Here is an 18855-nt window from a genome sequence, read left to right as displayed (position 1 = left end):
CACTAGGTAATTTCATGTATTCCCATGATTTCAAATGCCAAAATATGCATTTAACTCCAAACTCAAAAACCAAATATATATATATATATATATGTATATCTCCAATTGCCAAGTCATTCACAATTGTACTTAACAAATACCTCAAAATGTCCTAAACTGGAGTTTTGATAATTATACCATCCCCAAATTACCATAAATTTCCACAAATTTCTCCTCTCAGTCATAAGCACCATCATTCAGTCAGTTCTGTAGATCAAAATTTAGCAGTTATTCTTACTTCCTTCTTATTTTTATATTTCACATTTCATCCATTAAAAAATATCTAGGCTTTTTTTTCAAAATATATTCTATATTGTTCCACCTCTTACTTATTATTTAATGTCACTCTATTCCAAACCAGTGTAATTTCATTTTTCCCATAAAACTTTCACACGTTATTTCTTCTGCCCTGTACAATCTTCTATACAATTGTCTGGCTCCCTTACATTTCACTGAACTCTGTGTTCAAATGTTATCTATTCAGAGAAAGCTTTTCTAATCCCTTTATCAAAATATCACTTCCCATAAATCTCTATATACTACTTTTTTGTCCTAGAATGTATCACATCTAGCCATAGATATCAAATGATCCTGGAAAGTATGAATGCAGATTCAGAAAAGTCCATAGGAGAAAAGTGAAATTTAATTATCATTTAAATATCTTAGGAAAAATTTTAAAAGTCCAATGCATTAAAGTATTATCAATGGCAATTGACTAAAATGGCAAAAAATGAATAAAAAAAGTGAAGACAGCTTAAGGGACTTATGGGATACTATTAAAAGTATAAATATACTCATTATAGAAATCCCAGAAGGAGAAGACAGAGAAAACAGGACAGAAAGCTTACTCAAAGAAATAATGGCTGAAAACTTCCCTAATCTGAGGAAAGAAACAGACATTCAGATCTAGGAAGCTCCAAAGTTACAAATAAGATGAATCCAAAGAGACCCAATTATAACTAAATTGTCAAAAGTTAAAGACAATGAGATAATCTTAAAGCAGCAAGAGAAAAATAACTCATTATGTACAAGGGAACTCTCATAAGATTATCAGCAAAATTTAGAGCAGAAACTTTCAGGCCAGAGGGAAGTGGGATGATACATTTAAAATACTGTAAGAAAAAAAAAACTCCCAAGGAACACATGACCTGGCAAATCTGTCCTTCAGAGCTGGAGTGATAAAGAGTTTTCCAGACAAGCAATAGCTGAAGGAGTTCATCACCACTAAATGGGCCTTAAAATAAATGTTAAAGAAACTTCAAGCTGTGATAAGATGCTAATTAGTAACAAGAAAACATATGAATCTATAAATCTCACTTGTATGTAGTTACATTCAGAATGCTCTAAGTGTAATGGAGGTAGATAAATCACTCATATCTCAAATATGAAGACTAAAAGACAAAAAGTATTGAAAATAACTGTAACTACAATAATTTGTTAATGGATTCACAAGGTAAAAAGATAAATTGTGACATTAAAAAATGAAAAGTGTGTAGGGCTGGCCCAGTGGCATAGTGGTTAAGTTCACACGCCCTGCTTCAGAAGCCCTGAGTTCGCAGGTTTGGATCCCAGGTGTGGACCTACATACCTCTCATCAAGCCATGCTGTGGCAGTATCCCACATACAAAACAGAGGAAGATTGCCACAGATGTGGCTTGAGGACAATCTTCCTCAAGCAAAAATAGGAAGATTGGCAATTAATGTTAGCTCAGGGCTCATCTTCCTCTCCAAAAAAATAAAAATAAATAAAAAATGTGTAAGAATGTAAAAGTGTAGAGCTTTTGTATGCATTTCAGATGTTACGAGCTTAAAATAGACTGTTATAAATATAAAATGTTTAATGTAAGCCTAGCCAGCCCTGATATCTAACGGTTAAGATTAGGTGCTCTCACCACCACAGTCCAGGTTCATTTCCTAGCTAGAGAACCATACCACCCTTCTGTCAGTTGTCATACTGTGTTTGTCGATCAGTAGAAGAAATAAAAACATAGAATTAAGTTCTAATGAGTCTCTCAGATTCATAACTATCAAGAATCTGAATAATTTTATTATTCCAACCTGATTTTAACAGATATGAAAGAAAAAACTTCTGGTTTTTATAGATTCTTCAGAAAATCCTAAGAGTTTAGCTGGGGAGTAAACTTCATAGGCAGTCTCCATGTAATGTCTGCCAGGGAGGACCCTACCTTTAGTCCACTCTACCTAGTTTAGTTTAGTTCTTTATTCAGCCCTCCACCACTTCACATATTACGATCTCATTCATTTTATGTATAGATACTAAATCCAACAAGATCCAAGTGTCTTAGACTAAAATATGACAAGCAAAATTTTCAAGCTTTAGAAAATATGACAGAATATCTTTATGACAAAGCAAAATATATTTAGATAAATGGTAAATTTACTAGAAGGAGATTGGTGTATTTCACAAAAGACCTTAACCTCAAGAAAATCTGTAAACCAGAAATAAAATACTAAGATGATCTTTCTTCTTTCATTGCCTTTTTTTATCTTTTTTTCCCCCTGCACTTTGCCATGTTTCATTCACTTTTCATTATTGTGGCAGTTCAGCTTTCTGGATTTATCCATTTGGTGAAAAACATATTCATATACAACTCACGTGACTGTCTCTAGTGCTCTCTCAGGTCCCAAGTCCCAAAGCTCTATAGCAGGTAATAATTCATATGCCAATTGCCAGATAAATCAGCCATGGCCAAAAGGGAAGGATATATAAATATAGGACAGATTTTAAGGAAAATTTTATGAATGGAATTGAAGGAATAAAAGCTTTCAGAACAGTCAAAGTTGTGGGAATGTAGATAGGTTTGGTTATTCATTGTTTTGTCATGAGGATATAAACAAACCAAAATAAAGAAAATTATTATTAACTGTTATTATTCATGAAATGAAATACCAAAACTGTATACTTATCTTTATTAATAACTCCTTACATTGTCTTTAGTTTTTCACTTCATTCAGGAATAGTAAGAACTAAATCATGCTTTGGATAATGACACTCTTCTCTAAGCATAAATTTAATATGCTGCATATACCTTTATATTGAATATGCTTTGAGTGGTGTGTGTGTGCATCTTTGATAAATTGTTTATAGGAAATAAAGAGCTGGAATGGAGAGATCAGATTGAAGGACATACAAGTTTATTTTAAGCTCACATAAAACAGAATAAAAAGGATACAACGTGACTATGGCACATCTCAACCACACAGGATTCAATGTTTTCTATAAGTGTATTAAGTTTATACTCCACTTTGGTAGATGGTCTGATCTATTCTGAATACAAAGGGAAAAGATATATCACTATACTTTTTATAGAATTTTTCCAGAAGGGTAAATAGTCCTATGTCTATTACACCTGGGAAAGGTAAATTCTCAAGCAGAAATTGGAGGAGAGAAATTAGAAAATAAGTCTTACTATTGGCTGAGAATAACCACTTCCTTTCTCTGAGCATCAGAATCGCTTAGCTTGGACACCAAAATTTGGAAATATCTGTAATACTCTTAAAGCTAAAGAATTAACTTGAAGTGGTCCTTTAAAAAATCCATTGGGTATCTTGATAAGAAGCAGTTCACACACATCTGCAGGAGTTTCTTTCCATAAGCCCCCGAATTGCAGCATATACTTGTTAAATTTTACAGCTTGGCCTTCACAGTACATTGGGGAACGAATTAGAAGGAAATATTTCTGCTTGTTGCCATTATAATTTGGGACCAATTCATTTCTTGCCAAGAAAAAAAAAAAGGCATATAATTAACCAGAAGCATAGAATAAGATTGGTCATGTAGCAGAAGTACTTTAACTTTATTTTGTCTATCTCTAACATAATTCTATTCATTCCTGATGTTAGTTCTAAGGAACATACAACTATCTGCAAAATTATTTGTTTTCTTTTCCCTACAACTCTCAGTTGCAAAAAACAATTTAATTTACCTTTAAGTACAACAGATGCACTATAAATTTCTAATGCTGTTCTTTATATGTAAGAAGGGAAAATACTTGAGATCACATTTGGAAAATTTGGAACAGCTCACTAATTTTCACCCTAATAACCAACAAGTGACAAGTAAGGATTTTTTTTAAATCTAGAAAATACACTGGGCTGTGGTCATTATGATTTGTGGAATTTGCGTGAGAGAATTTTTTGTTTTGGAGAGTTGTTTTCTGAGGTGCAAAAACAATTCATTTATAGGACTATTTTGTATCATTTGATCATCATTTTGGAGCCAGTAAGATAAAAAATTCTAAGGAAAAAGAAAGCAAGAGATTAATCTCAACATCTTCTTTATTTCACATAGTTGTCATTTTTTAAGTAAACAAAATGCTTCCTAATAAAATGAATCAAAGTTTTAGAGAATTTCCCTAGACACTTGGATATAATTCAGAAAATCTCTACTTAGGCATTTCATTGATTCCTTATTATAATCAACATGAAGCACAGAGATTTTAAGTAAAAACTGCATTCTGATCTGCCTCAAATTATCATTTGTTAAGCATTTAATGATGCAGCACTGGTTGTCCTTGTGTCTCTTAGTGGTTCCAATTTATTCTGAAATCATATTCCCTTTTTGTCAAATTTAATAAATCTGCATAATATTTTTACTATATGATGTGTACTTTATGTTTAGTTGGAAAGTATAGTCATACACCTATGATCCACATAGATTTTAATAATTTCCATATATTATAAAGCAGTTCACATACATCTTTATTTAATTGAGGAATTATGTTAATTAATCCCAAGATTTTTAATGATGGAAAAATATTTAATTTCGTCTGGAGTTGAACATATCCTTTTTGCATATGAGAAGGTCAATTTATAGGCAGAATTAGAAAAACAAATATTTTTTAATATATGATAAGTTCTTTCCCTCTTTCAGCTGTTGTTCACTGCTGCAAACGAGATGTTGGATTAAAACATATTTCTTCAAAGAATAAATAATCCAATGTTAAAGAGAGGATAAAAAGCAGCTATTATCACAGAGAAGTTATTTTTAATTTTTCTCAAAATATTTTAAATGTTTATCTTTTCAAAGAAATAGTTTTCCAAATGCCCAATATTTAGACTATATAAGACTTGTAAATTCCTTTATGGCTCATTTCATGCTCTGACATAAATGTGTTATTTATTACATTAAAACTAAAAGCCAGGATATGTGAACTATACATACTGTCAAGTGTGAAGGGGAAATCTTTAAACTCTATGCTTGGAAAATGATCAATGTTCACTTTGTTTTAATATTTAAGTCCACATGCATACACACTTTTTCTCCCTCTCTTTTTCATTTACTTCCCTGTTGAAGAAGCTATTCTATTTTCTGCCGTGAATTGTTCAGCAAGCAGCATGGTAGAGTGATAAGAGTCAAGCCTGAATTATTACATTTAAGTTATCCTATACATTTCAGATGTGTTTATGTATTATGTTATAAAGATATCTCATTCTTAATAGTCATGTAACTTGCAAGTTACTTAATCTTCCTAAACTATAAGGAGCGTCCTCAGCTATTAAACTAAAATATTCTTTTTTGTTTTTTTAAGATTGGCACCTGAGCTAACAACTGTTGCCAATATTTTTTTTTCTGCTTTTTTCTCTCCAAATCCCCTCAGCACATAGTTGTATATTTTTAGTTGTGGGCCCTTCCAATTGTGACATGTGTGACGCCGCCTCAACATGGCTTGACAAACGGTGTCATGTCCGCTCCCAGGATCCAAGCCAGTGAAACCCTGGGCCTCTGAAGTGGAGTGCACGGACTTAACCACTTGGCCAGGGGGCTGGCCCCTAAAATATTCTTTTGATAATTAAATAAGATGGCATATGTTAATCAACTGACTTGAAAGTTTTGGACCCTCAAGATATGTTAGCCTAACTTCAGGTTTGCATTGTTTTAGCTGAGTTAACTGAAAGGAGCCCTTTAACATGATTGGAATGAGACAGACAGAAGATTAAGTAGAGAACTGTGTCTTAACAATATATAGGACAGAGAGAGAGATTGAATAATGGTCACACCAAAGATGTGCACATCCTAATCCCTGGAACCTGTGAATGTTCTTATTGGGCAAAAAAACCTTTACAGATTTGATCAGGTTAAGGATCTTGAGACAGGGAGATTATGTGGAACTAGCTCAGGGGGCTCTATGTAACCATGAGGATCCTTATAAAAGGAACACAGAAGGAGTCAGAGTCAAAACAATGTGAGGTTAAGCAGGAGTAGAGAGAGAAAAGGCAATTTGATGTGGGCCATGAGTCAAGCAATGAGGAGAACCTGCAATAGTTGGAAAAGGTAAGGAAATGGATTCTTCCTAAGAGTCTCCAGAAGGAACTCAGCCCTGAGATACAATTTAGACTTCTGAACTTCAGAAGTGTAAGATAATAAATTTGTGTTTTTTAAGCCACTAAGATTGTGGTAATTTGTTACACCACCAATAGGATATGTAGACATACACATATATGTATGTATATGTCATATATATTAATAATATATATTAATAGACAGGTATGCTCAAAGACCCACAGCTGCAAAATTCTTTTTCCCTGTTACGTTACTTGACAAAGAACTTCTTCTGTATCAGGCAGTTTTTCAAATAAAGAACATTTTAAAGGAACATATTCTAACATTCTGATTCAGAGAAATGTTATGAATCCATCCCATTTCCTCAATAACTGTTTTCTATCACCATTATTTCCAGTGGTTCAGTAGAGTCTGACTCTATGGTAGTTTTATATCTAGAACTTGAGACATTCTAAAGATTTTCAGGGAAATTTGTGTACCACACTTTTATACAAATTTGAATGTTTACTGCATACTGGATCTTAAAAGAGATAAAGACAAAGTAATGAATTAAATAATTTCAATATTTATTTGTCTGAGATAAAAGTACAACTTGAAAAAACTCTAGTTCCAGATCTAGCTCTAAGGAGTTATGTAATGTTGAGCATCACAATTCTCTCTAGGTGGTGGTTCTACTCCTGAAAAATAAAGAAATAAAATTAGATGTTCTTTGCATTCTCTAAGTCTTCAATTGAATGATTCTAAACCTTAAAATGTTTTTATTAAAGCTATTTAAAACAATCTATATGAGATACAATTTTGATAGTATAAACATGTATAAATTATAGTATAAATATGAGCTTATTCAAATATAAATATAATTATTGCATAAGTATTAGTGATTACCTATCTCTAGTATGTGGAGAAGGCTTTAATTTTTTTAAGCCATGAAGAGTTAATGTAACAAACGATTCATAATGGATTCTATATGAGTTGCACACTGGACTACTTCAATGCATTTGTCTGGTTATAGCCTTTACCTCTGAACACATCTTATTGGGTGACTCACTTAAGTCTTATTTTCTTTTTCAGAAAAAAGGAGATACCATAATTGACTTTATAAGGTAATTGTGAAATGTCAGTTAGACAATGTATTTGAAGATGTTCTTTGAACTAGAAAGGACAGTTAACTTTATCAGTGTACATCAGCAACCCCAAGTGAAAAGCTTTCAGAGGCAAAGCAATAAAGTGAGTATAGGTTGGGTGTCATGGGGACTGCAGCAAAGTGAAGTATAGATGCCGTATGAAATACATGTATGTTCTTTTTTAAAAGCATTCTTCAAACCCACAAAAACACATCTGTGGATTTAATTTGGCAAATGGCTTTCCATTTTGAAAGTTTTGGCTTACAAAGCAGACAGCAACAATCAGAATGGGGCTATTTATTCTTTGGGCAGGAGACACTGACTGGCAGAGACCTTTTAACACAACATTCAGTAATGGTTCCACATAAATTGATGGGTGAGAGGGAAAAATCTCTTTTATGTTCAAAGATGGCAAATGAAATACACAGAAGTGAATGAAACTCATTGTCTAAGAGTTTACAAGAAGAATTGTTTTCCTTGACAGAAAGGTACTGTCACTGAGGGTGAAGGGATGAAAAGAGATATTTCAAGTAAATGGTAGCCCAAAAACAAGGACAGCTATATTTATATTGGACAAAATAGACTTTAAACTAAAAATGACAAAAAGACACAAAATATGTGATTATATAATAATAAAGTGGCCAAGCCATAAGAAGACATAACACCTGTAAATACTTATGCACCCAACATTGGAGTACTTAAATATATAAAACACGTTCCAACAGAACTAAAAGGAGAAATAAACAGCATTACAACAATTCTTGGGGACTTTAACATCCAACTCTCAATAATGGATATGTAATCCAGACAGAAATATCAATAAGGAATAGTGAATTTGATCAACACTATAGACCAAATGGACCTAAGAGACATATACAGAGCATTCTATCTGACAACAGCAGAATACACATTCTTCTCAAGTACACACAGAACATTTTATGGAATGGATAATATGTTAGGCTACAAAACAAGTCTTATCAAATTCAAAAAGACTGAAATCATACCAGATATCTTCTGTGACCACAATGGTATGAAACTAGAAATCAATAACAGGAGGAAAACTTGAAAACTCATGAATAGATGGAAATCAAATAATTCTCCTGATAAACCAATGGGTCAAAGGAGAAATTAAATAGTATCTTGAAACAAACAAAAATAGAAAAACATACCATACCATTTACGGGATGCAGTTCCAAGACGGAAGTTTATAGCTATAAACACATGAATCAAGAAAATAGAAAGATCTCAAATAAACAACGCAAGTATACTCCTCAAGGAACTAGAAAAAGAAAACAAACGAAACCCAAAGATAGAAGAAAGGAAATAATAAAGATTAGAGCAGAAATAAATGGAGAATGAAAAAATAGAAAATATTAACAAAATTAAGAATTGGCTTTTTGAAAGGGAAACAAAATTGACAAAACTTGAGCTAGACTAACCAAGAAAAAAAAGAGAGGACCCAAGTAGACACAATTATAAATGAAAGAAGAGATATTGCAACTGATACCACAGAAATACAAAGGATCATAAGAGACTACTATGAACACCCAAACACCAACATTGGACACCCTAGAAGAGCTGAATGAATTCTCAGAAACATACAATCTATCAAGAATGAATTAGGAAGAAATAGAAAATGTGAATAGACTAATTACTACTAGGAGACTGAATCATTAATCAAAAGTCTCCCAACAAAGAAAAGCCCAGGACCAGATGCTTCACTGGTGAATTTTACCAAACATTTAAAGAAGAATTAATGCCAATCTTTCTTAAACTCTTCAAAAGAAAATCAAAGAGGAGAGGACACTCCCTAACTCATTTTATGAGGACAGAATTACCCTGATACCAAAGCTACATAAAAACACTTTGAGAAAAGAAAACTATAAGCCAATATCCCCAATGAATATAGATGCAAAGATTATCCGTAAAATACTAGCAAACTAATTTCAGCAGCACATTAAAAGAATCATACGCTATGATCAAGCAGGATTCATCCCTGGGATGCAAGGATGGTTCAACAAATACAAATCAATAAATGTGATACATCACATTAATAGAATGAAAGATAAAAATCATATGATCATCTCAATAGATGCAGAAAAGGCATTTAACAAAATTCAACATCCATTCATGACAAAAATTCTCAACAATTAGGTATAGAAGCAATATAACTCAACATCACACAGGCCATCTATGACAATCCCATGGCTAACACCATATTCAACAGTGAAAGACTGAAATCTTTTCCTCTAAGGTCAGGAACAAGGCAAGACTGCCCTTTCTCAACGCTTCCATTCAACATGGGACTGGAAGTCTTAGCCAGAGCAAAAAAAAAGAAATAAAACTCATCTGAATTTGAAAGGAAGAACTAGAGTTGTCTCTCTTTGCAGATGACACGTCATTATAAATTAAAAATCCTGAAGATTCCACCAAAAAACTGTTAGATCTAATTAACAAATTCAGTAAAGTTGCAGGATACAAAATTAAAATACAAAAATCAGTAGTGTCTCTATATTCTAATGATGAATTATCTAAAAAGAAATAAAGAAAATGATCCAATTACAATAGCATCAAAAACAATAAAATACTTAGGAATAAATTTAACCAAGCAGGTCAAAGATCTCTACACTGAAAACTAAAAAAACTGATGAAAGAAATTGAAGGAGACACAAATAAGTGGAAAAATATCCCATATTCATGGATTGGAAGAATTAATACTGTCAAAACGTCTATACTACTCAAAACTATCCATAGATTCAATAAAATCCCTATCAAGATTCCAATGACATTTTCTTTCAGAAGTAGAAAAACAATCCTAAAATTTGTATGAAACCACAAAAGACCCTGAATAGCCAAAGCAATCCTGAGAAAGAAGAACAAAACAGAAGGCATCCTACTTCCAGATGTTTTAAAGCTATAGCAATCAAAACAGTATGGTACTGGCAAAAAAAAAAAAAAAAACAGGCACACAGACCATGGAACGGAATTGAATGCCCAGAAATAAACCACTAGATATGTGCACAACTAATATTTGACAAGGAGCCAAGAATACGCAATGGAGAAAAGATGGTCTCTTCAATAAATGGGTCTGGAAAAACTGGATATTCATACATAAAAGAATGAAACTAAACCCTTATCTTACACCATTCACAAAAATTAAATTGAAATGGATTAAAGACTTAAGTGTAAGTCTTGAACCCGTAAAGTTCCTAGAGAAAAGGAAAAAAGCTCCTTGACATGGGTCTTGGTAATAATTTTTTGTTGCACGAGCAACAAAATCAAAAATAAACAAGTGAGACTACATGAAACTGTAAAGCTTCTGCACAGCAAAAGAAATGATCAACAAAATGAAAAGGTAATCTATTAAATGGGAGAAAATATGTGCAAATCACATATCTGGGATAACGGGTTAATATCCCATATATGTTTTAAAACCTCATACAACTCAATAGAAAAAAACCAAATAATCCCACTAATAAATAGGCAAAGAACCTAAATAGATATTTTTCCAAAGACACTCAAATGACGAACAAGTACATGAAAAGGTGCTCAACATTACCAATCATTAGGGAAATGCAAATCAAAATCACAATGAGCTATCACTTCGTGCCTGTTAGAATGCCTATCATCAAAAATATGAGACAACAAATGCGAGCAAGGATGTGGAGAAAAAGGAATCCTTGTGTATTGTTACTGGGAATGTATTGGTACAGCCACCATAGAAAACACTATGGAGGTTCCTCAAACTAAAAATAGAACTACCATATGATCCAGCAATCCCATTTCTGGATATATATCCAGAAAGAAATTTTTAAAAAAAGTGAAATCATTATACTGAAGAGATATCTACACTCCCAGGTTCACTGCAGCATTATTTATAATAGCCAAGACATGGAAACAAACGCTTAGGTTGTTTCTGATGTAACTGATGAACGGAAAAAGAAATGTATATATATGCAACTGAATACCATTCAGTCATAAAACAGAAGGAAATCCTTTCATATGTGACCACATAGATGGACCTTGAGGGCATCATGCTCAGTGAAATAAGTCAGACAGAGAAAGACAAACACTGTATGATCTCACCTATATGTAGAATCTAAAAGGAAAAAGACCTAAGCTCATAGAAAAAGAGATCAGATTTGTGGTTACCAGAAGTGGGAGGTGAAAGGTGGGGGAATTGAGTAAAGGTGGTCAAAAGACACAAATTCCAGTTAGAAGATAAAAGCACTGGGAGTTTAATGTACAACATGATGACCATAGTTAACGCTGCTATATGGTATTTGAAAGTTGCTAAGAGAGTACATCGTAAAATTTCTCATCACAAGGATAATAAAATTTTTTTCTAACTATATGAGGTGACTGATCTTAACTGAACTTATTGTAGTAATCATTTCACAATCTATGTATATCATGTCATTATTCTGTACATTTTAAACTCATATACTGCTGTATGTCAATTATATCTTAGTAAAACTAAAAATATATACATAAAATAATTTTTAAAAGTGATTTAGGCAAAATGAAGGAAAAGTTGGACAAATAAAGATTACAATGAAAGTGATAAACCGAAAAGTGTGAATTCATCTACTAGTAACCACACAAGGGAGGAAAAAGAAATGCTATGCATTATTCAAAAGTAGTAAGTGAACCAGATTTCAAAGAAATTGACAGGTTGGAATCGATTTCACTTCCATCACAGGCAAGAGAGCTCCTTGATACTGCTGACTGCAGACTCTTGTTGAAGCCTAACACTGAATGTAGGCAATGATCCTAAAGAACACTGGATACCATTTGATCTATTTTGTATTTATTATCCATGAAAAAAAACAAAACAAGCAAACAAAAAATCTGAGACATATGATACATATCTTGTCAAGAAGAAAGAAACTATAGAAAATGACTTTTTGAAAGACACTAGGTGATGAACAGACAGAAACTACAGATTACCGTTCTGTCAATGAAATAGAGATTCATTTGGACTAGAGTGAAACATTAATAAAATGGCTAACAGTTGAGTGTTTCCCAAGTTGCACTGTGTCACTGGGATTAGTAAGGAAATTTTATTAAATTGTCACTACCTACTCAAATAGGAGACATTCTCCTGCAAATCTTGTCAAATGAAATCTGATAATCCTTAAGGAATGTCTCATATTTGCTACGAAAGTGTGTCAGTTTCAGTCACCATATGGCATCACTCTTGTCTTTTTGTACTACTCCATTCAACTGCTTTGTCTCTGTTTGCTTCTTCCAAATCCACTTTTGATGCCTTGGCTCTGCCACAGCTCTGGAAAATACTGAGGTTTAGATCAAAGGTGCCATCTCCCATAATTACATAAACTGACAGCACTTGCAGTGGAAGATCAGGACTGTGTAGCATGTAGTTAGAAAGCCTCCCTGCTCTATGCTAAAATGTTGTCATCTGCAGGGAGAAAACGTTTGCAAACCACATATCTGGAAAGAGACTCATACGTAGAATATGCAAAGAATTCTCAAAACTCAACAGTTTAAAAGAATCAATTAGAAAATGGGCAAAAAATATGAAGAGACATTTCACTGAAGAGGATACATGGATGACAAGCACATAAAAAGATGCTCATTATCACCAGCCATTAGGAAATTACATACTAAGACCATGATGAGATATCCCTATTCAACTACTAAAACAGGTAAAATTAAAAAACTGTGACAATACCAAATGACAGTGAGAACAGAGTGATTAGATATTTCATATATTTCTGGTAAAGATGTAAATGGCAGACTAACTTACTCTGAAAAAGAGTTTGGCAGTTTCTTTAAAAAAATAGAAATACACACCATGTGAGGCACCAGTTACATTCCTGAGCACTTATCCCAGAGAAATGATAACACAAAAACTTGTCTATTGGTCATAGCATCTTTACTTGTAAAAGTCAAACACTGGAAACAGCCAAAATGTTCCTTAACAGGTGAATAGTTAAATAAACTGCAGTACACTGAAACCACTCCTACTAGTACTAGTACTTAGCAATAAAAATATGAACTATTAATACATTAATTCGGATGGACCTCAAGAGCTTTTGTGCTGAGTGAAAAAAGTCAATCTCAAAAGATCACAAACTGAATGATTCCATTTACCTAACATTCTCGAAATGACACAACTATAGAGATGGAAAACAGATTAGTGGTTACCAAGGTTAGGGATGGTAAAGGGGAAGAAGACAGGTGTGGTGATGGAATAGTTCTGTATCTTGATTGAGTTGAGCTTACATCAATCTACACATGTGATAAAGTAGCATAGAACTAAACACACTATAAATTACCTGGTTTTGATTTTAGAGAATAATTTTAGATGTGGCAGAGCAAAAAAAATACAAGTGACTTAAATGTCTAGATGGTGAATTGGAATTAAATTCAATGTAGAATTAAGAGACACTATTGGCAAGCCAAGGGTTTTGTCAGAACCTTCTATTACAAGTTACTGCTGATCTTCTGCATGTGTAACTATATTTCAGTATGATATTTCTGATGTGAAAATTATCATAGACTCAAATTAGGCATTTGAGGAAAGTTTAACAAAGGAATTATTTACAAAGGTATGGCAGGGCATGGGGAAAGAAACAGTTTGAGAGCAAGGAAAAAAATGGTTATTAAAGAAAGATGTGTGGAAAGGGTCAAGTGACAGAAGCTGTCACCTCCGGTTGAGTGGAGCGAATGCATACTTCAGCTTCTCTATCCTCCCTTCTCTTCACTTTCTGTTGATACTTTTCATTGACTGAACTCAACAAGAAGCAATAGGACTAGGAGGCCCAGTGACATACTTCACAAAGATCAGCCTCTTGGGCTATGGATCAATTTGGAAAAGGATGGAGATTAGATCTGGAGCGGTAAAGAAGATATCTGGGATGAGCTTCCTAACTCAGCTCCTTGAAAAGTCAAGAAGTTTATGACTTGTTTGTGTCTCAGAAGTCACATAAATAGATGTCAGGAGTGGAATATTAAGAATGGCATTTAGGAAAAAAGAATCTCACTGGAATCATCAAACTGTGCTTTGCTTCTTGCTATTGCTTTAGTTCTCGTTTTCTAAAATCTAATAAGCCCTAAATGTCTGCTTTGACATTTTTCTTTTCAAATCCCAAACTTTCTCTTACAGTATGGCATAATACAATGGTTTCACAATATGGATTTAAGAACTGGTTCCGGATTTGCTGCCTAAGAATCTTTTGGGTAGCTTGTTAAATATGCAGAACCCCAGGTCTCACCTCCAGAAATTCTGATTCAGGAGATCTGTGATGGAGTCTCAAAATCTTTTTAAATACTTCCCAAGAAAAAGAGACAAATCTGTCATTCGGGAGAATTCCAAATAATTTATGTAGCTATTCAGCCCTCAAAGAAGTGGAACATAGCTCCCCGCTCCTTAAGTGTGGGCTACACCATGTCCCCTTGATATGTTATGATAAAAATGGCACTTTAGCTCTGTGGTCTTCCTCCCAAAATACATATTCCTGATCTAATCATGAAAAAAACACCAGACAAATCACAATTGAGGTAAATTCTACAAAATACCTGGCTAGTACTCTTAAAAACTGTCAAGGTCTTCAAAAACAATGAAGTGTAAGAAATTGTCATGGCCAAAAAGAGCCTAAGGATATGTAATGATTAAATGTAGTGTGGTATCCTGGATAGGATCCTGGAATAGAAAAGGACATAAGAGGAAAAATAAGGAAATATGAATAAGATATAGTATGTATGGATTTAGTAAAGAATAACGTATCTGTTATATACTGATGATAAGATGTGACACATTTAAAGAGGAAATAGATCGCAGTAGAATAATGTATGAGTGAAGTAGGCTTAAATGAGTTACAATTATATTTGCTAAGAGGTCTCAGAAAGAACTTACTTGGTTTTGAGGGCATAAATATTTTGAAGATTTTAAGGACTGCAATGTGTATGCTTTCATCAGTAAAATAAGGAAAACAAGTCTGAATATTGTTTATATTTCTGCATCTATGTGAAACACTTTGGGAGCCTGAACCAAGAAGGCAAAACTGAACTTTATATATCTGACTTCAGAAAACCATGCTGTGCAATTACTTTTAATATTCAAAATTAAAATTAGAAAAGCAATATTGGAAGAATGGCCAGGAAACAGTTTAGGGGGAATTTGAGGGTTTAACACATAAAGGAAGACCTTGAGTTTGCCAATAAAAGATGTTTACTGACCTATTTCAGTCTCTCAGACCTATTGCATCTCCTGCAGACTTGGCCAGTTAGAATAAGTTAATGTTTATTCTGCTCACCTTCTTCGCCTCTAACAAATGAAGGCCTTTGCTGCAGGGGAGAAAAAAATAGCAGTAAAACTAGGGTAAAGCTTTTTGATGTGACAGACTTCTGAAAATTGGCGTAGACTATTGGCAACTATGACGTTCTGTTGCTTTGACCGCACTGCCTGAGGCTGACCAAAACTATAAAGAAAGTAGATATGGGAAGCAATAACTAGTATTCAGGTATTCCCTGACACACAATAAATTCTTAAAGTTTTGATTAAGTTTCTCATTCCCCAGCACAATAGCCCCTAACAGATAATAGTTTATTAATAAACAAGTCTTTAATTCATACATTTGTCAAATATTTATTGAGAGCACCTACTATATGCCTGGAAATATTTAGGTCCTGTGGGATACAACCATGAATTAGAAAATATGCACACCCTCATAAATCAGAAAGAAAGGGGGCATATACATATAGTGAAAATAAAAGGGCTTGACTTCTAGGTTTTCTTTTATATTATTCTGTTTTCTTTGGTGATTTTAGCCTCTTCCATAGCATTAACAATCATTTGTAAATTTAGGCCTTTGTCCCTTCACCAAAGATCATAGTGTTCTTCGAAGCAGCCTTTTCTAAACTACTGTCTCCTTCCAGATTCCAGAAAATACTCCATCCCTAGTCCCTTAGGGCTCAGTAATACCTCTCCTCTGCTCTTCCTAGAGAGGAGTACTGCATTAGATCTTGCAGTTTCTCTAAACCTTGAACACATTTGTAAACAGTCCTTTAATTAACACTCCTTGAATTATCCTAAATTGAATGAGCCATCTATTTCCTTCTGGAACCCTAAGGCACCTTAAAAATTATTCTTCTTAATTTGCCTACCCTGAAAGAAATAAAATTCTTTCACTCAATCTTTCTGCTAAAATCAAATTGTTCTAGAACTCAAGGTCAAATTGATTCTGTCTCTTTTTTTAATACCTCTTCACTTGCTTTAAGTACTGACACTTCAAACTTGAGTCATGCATTTCCTGCATAGCCCTCATTTTCTCTGGTTTTTAAATGCATTTATTTTACATGTTTGCAAAAAGAGCATATGTATTTATACTAAGCTCATCTAGTTCCATTGTCATATTTTTGTTGAGTTAATGCATTTAACTTGAATATATTATCTTCAGAAAACTCTGACTTCAAAATCTAGTTTGGATTATGTGTGGTCCATGCCTCTCAGATATTTTGCCACCTTTTGATTTCTTTTCACTGGACTTCCATTTAGATCCACATTTTATTCAGTTTCATGCCTTCCTTTTTTATTGGTTTATATTTGGCTGGATAAAAACTACAGGTAAATATTCCCTGGAAAAATAAATTGGAGGTAAATTTCCTTTTCCTTACTAGTATGTAAATATGTTTAATTTCTTCTCGTTTGATTGATAATTTGACATGATATATAATATTAAAGTCAAAATAGTTTCTTTGAAGCATTTTTAAGTTACAGTTCCATTGTCTCTGTTATCCAGTATTACTGATGAAAGACAATTGAAAATTGACATTCTTAATTTTAAAAAATTGAGAAACATATATCTTTGTTTACTACAGCTATATTGTTTCCTGAGATGAGATAAAAAGAAATGCTATTTGGGCTAAATAGTTTGGGTCACATTAAAATCATTTACACAATGTATTTACATACATAAAAGTAACACTGACGGTGCTGCCCAGTGGCATAGTGGTTAAGTTCACATGCTCTGCTTCAGCGGCCCAGGGTTGGCAGGATTGGCTGCCGGGTGGGGGGCCTAAACACCACACATCAGGCCATGTTGTGGCAGGCATCTCATATATAAAGTAGAGGAAGATGGGCAGAGATGTTAGCTCAGGGCCAATCTTCCTCAGCAAAAAGAAGAGGATTGGTGGTGGATGTTAGCTCAGGGCTAACCTTCCTCAAAAAAAAATTATCATTGACAAATATAATTAGTGAAACATTGAAAACAGAAAAGTACTTCAAAGTGAATAGACATGGAAATTGTGCACATAAAAAGCTATGGAATGCAGTGTTTTAAGGATGTGGATACAAAGGTATTATTTTGAGGAGAGACAGAATTAAGAAAGGCAGAGCAAGGAATAGCTTCGGATTCAATGGAATAGGGTAAGCGGGGGTTTATTGAACATGTAGAACTCAGTAAATATTTGCTGCATAAGTTAAAAAATAACAATGTTGTAGGCTTGAGGAATTTGGAACTGTTATCTTTTTGATGCTCTATGTTTTTGCAATTTAGTATGCAGGCAATCTGTGAACAATATGGGGGTTGAGAAGTATTACTTAGGATTAGGTTTGATAATATTATCACAGAACCCCCTCCCCCCCCCATTAACAGTGACTTTAGACTGAGGTTTATATCTCATGTAAAACTAGTCTGAAATTAGTCAGTTGAGGACTGGTATGATGTTCCATGGTGTTCCCACATAGGCTGCATCTATCTTTTTGATCTTTTATCTTCAGCATATGACTAATACCTCATAGTGTAGCTGTCACCATGTTCTTTTCTGAGTAATCTTTAATAACTGGAGCTGGAGTTAATGTTTGTTAAAACAATAAGAAATATGTACATAAAACAGCAATTTAATCTCATAATTTGGAGTTGAACTCTAAATATGCTTTTAATCACATCAAAATGGCAAAAAGAGGTTAAAAAACACTAAAAGTTTAATTTATCTGCAATTGTAGGAGATGTTGTCATCAGATACTTTCATTAGCAAATTTAATTAAAGAAAGCAGTTCAATATACATTATAGCTTTAAAGAACTAATTAGTGTTCAGAAGGAATTAAATTAACTTATGCATCAAAGAGTTCAAACATCTTCCCTTCTACAGGGAGTTTTACTTGGCAAAATGTTCTCAGGTCCTGAGCTTTAGAACTCTCATAGCTTTACAAGTGGACTTAGACTGCAAAGGAGTTCTTTGTAACCTCTGGTTAACACATTAGAATCATACCAATACATATGATAATAATGACTAGTTTTATTTTCAAATAAATTGTATTTGTCTTTTTGTCAATTCTACAAAGTTAAAATAACTTTAAAAATATTGGGGAAAATATTTTCAAATTGTACTTTGGATCCAGTTTTCATTTTTTTGTTGTT

At 33.5% G+C, this 18855-nt stretch overlaps 1 long non-coding RNA gene across 2 annotated transcripts in view; it reads right to left on the bottom strand.

Annotated features, from left to right (window-relative positions):
• Nucleotides 1-6888: 6888 nt before the first annotated feature.
• LOC103562548 (uncharacterized) overlaps nt 6889-18855 on the bottom strand; it is a 104347-nt gene continuing 92380 nt past the window's right edge. For both annotated transcript variants that reach the window (XR_547699.2, XR_011536711.1), the window contains 2 exons: nt 15673-15780; nt 6889-7020 (listed from right to left, as the gene is read on the bottom strand). This is a non-coding gene — a long non-coding RNA (uncharacterized lncRNA). The remainder of the gene's footprint in view (nt 7021-15672; nt 15781-18855) is intronic.

The sequence above is a fragment of the Equus przewalskii genome, chromosome 2, assembly GCF_037783145.1.
Source record: "Equus przewalskii isolate Varuska chromosome 2, EquPr2, whole genome shotgun sequence".
Taxonomy (NCBI): domain Eukaryota; kingdom Metazoa; phylum Chordata; class Mammalia; order Perissodactyla; family Equidae; genus Equus; species Equus przewalskii.
Note: the sequence above shows the minus strand (reverse complement) of the source record. Positions and strands in the feature narration are given on the sequence as shown.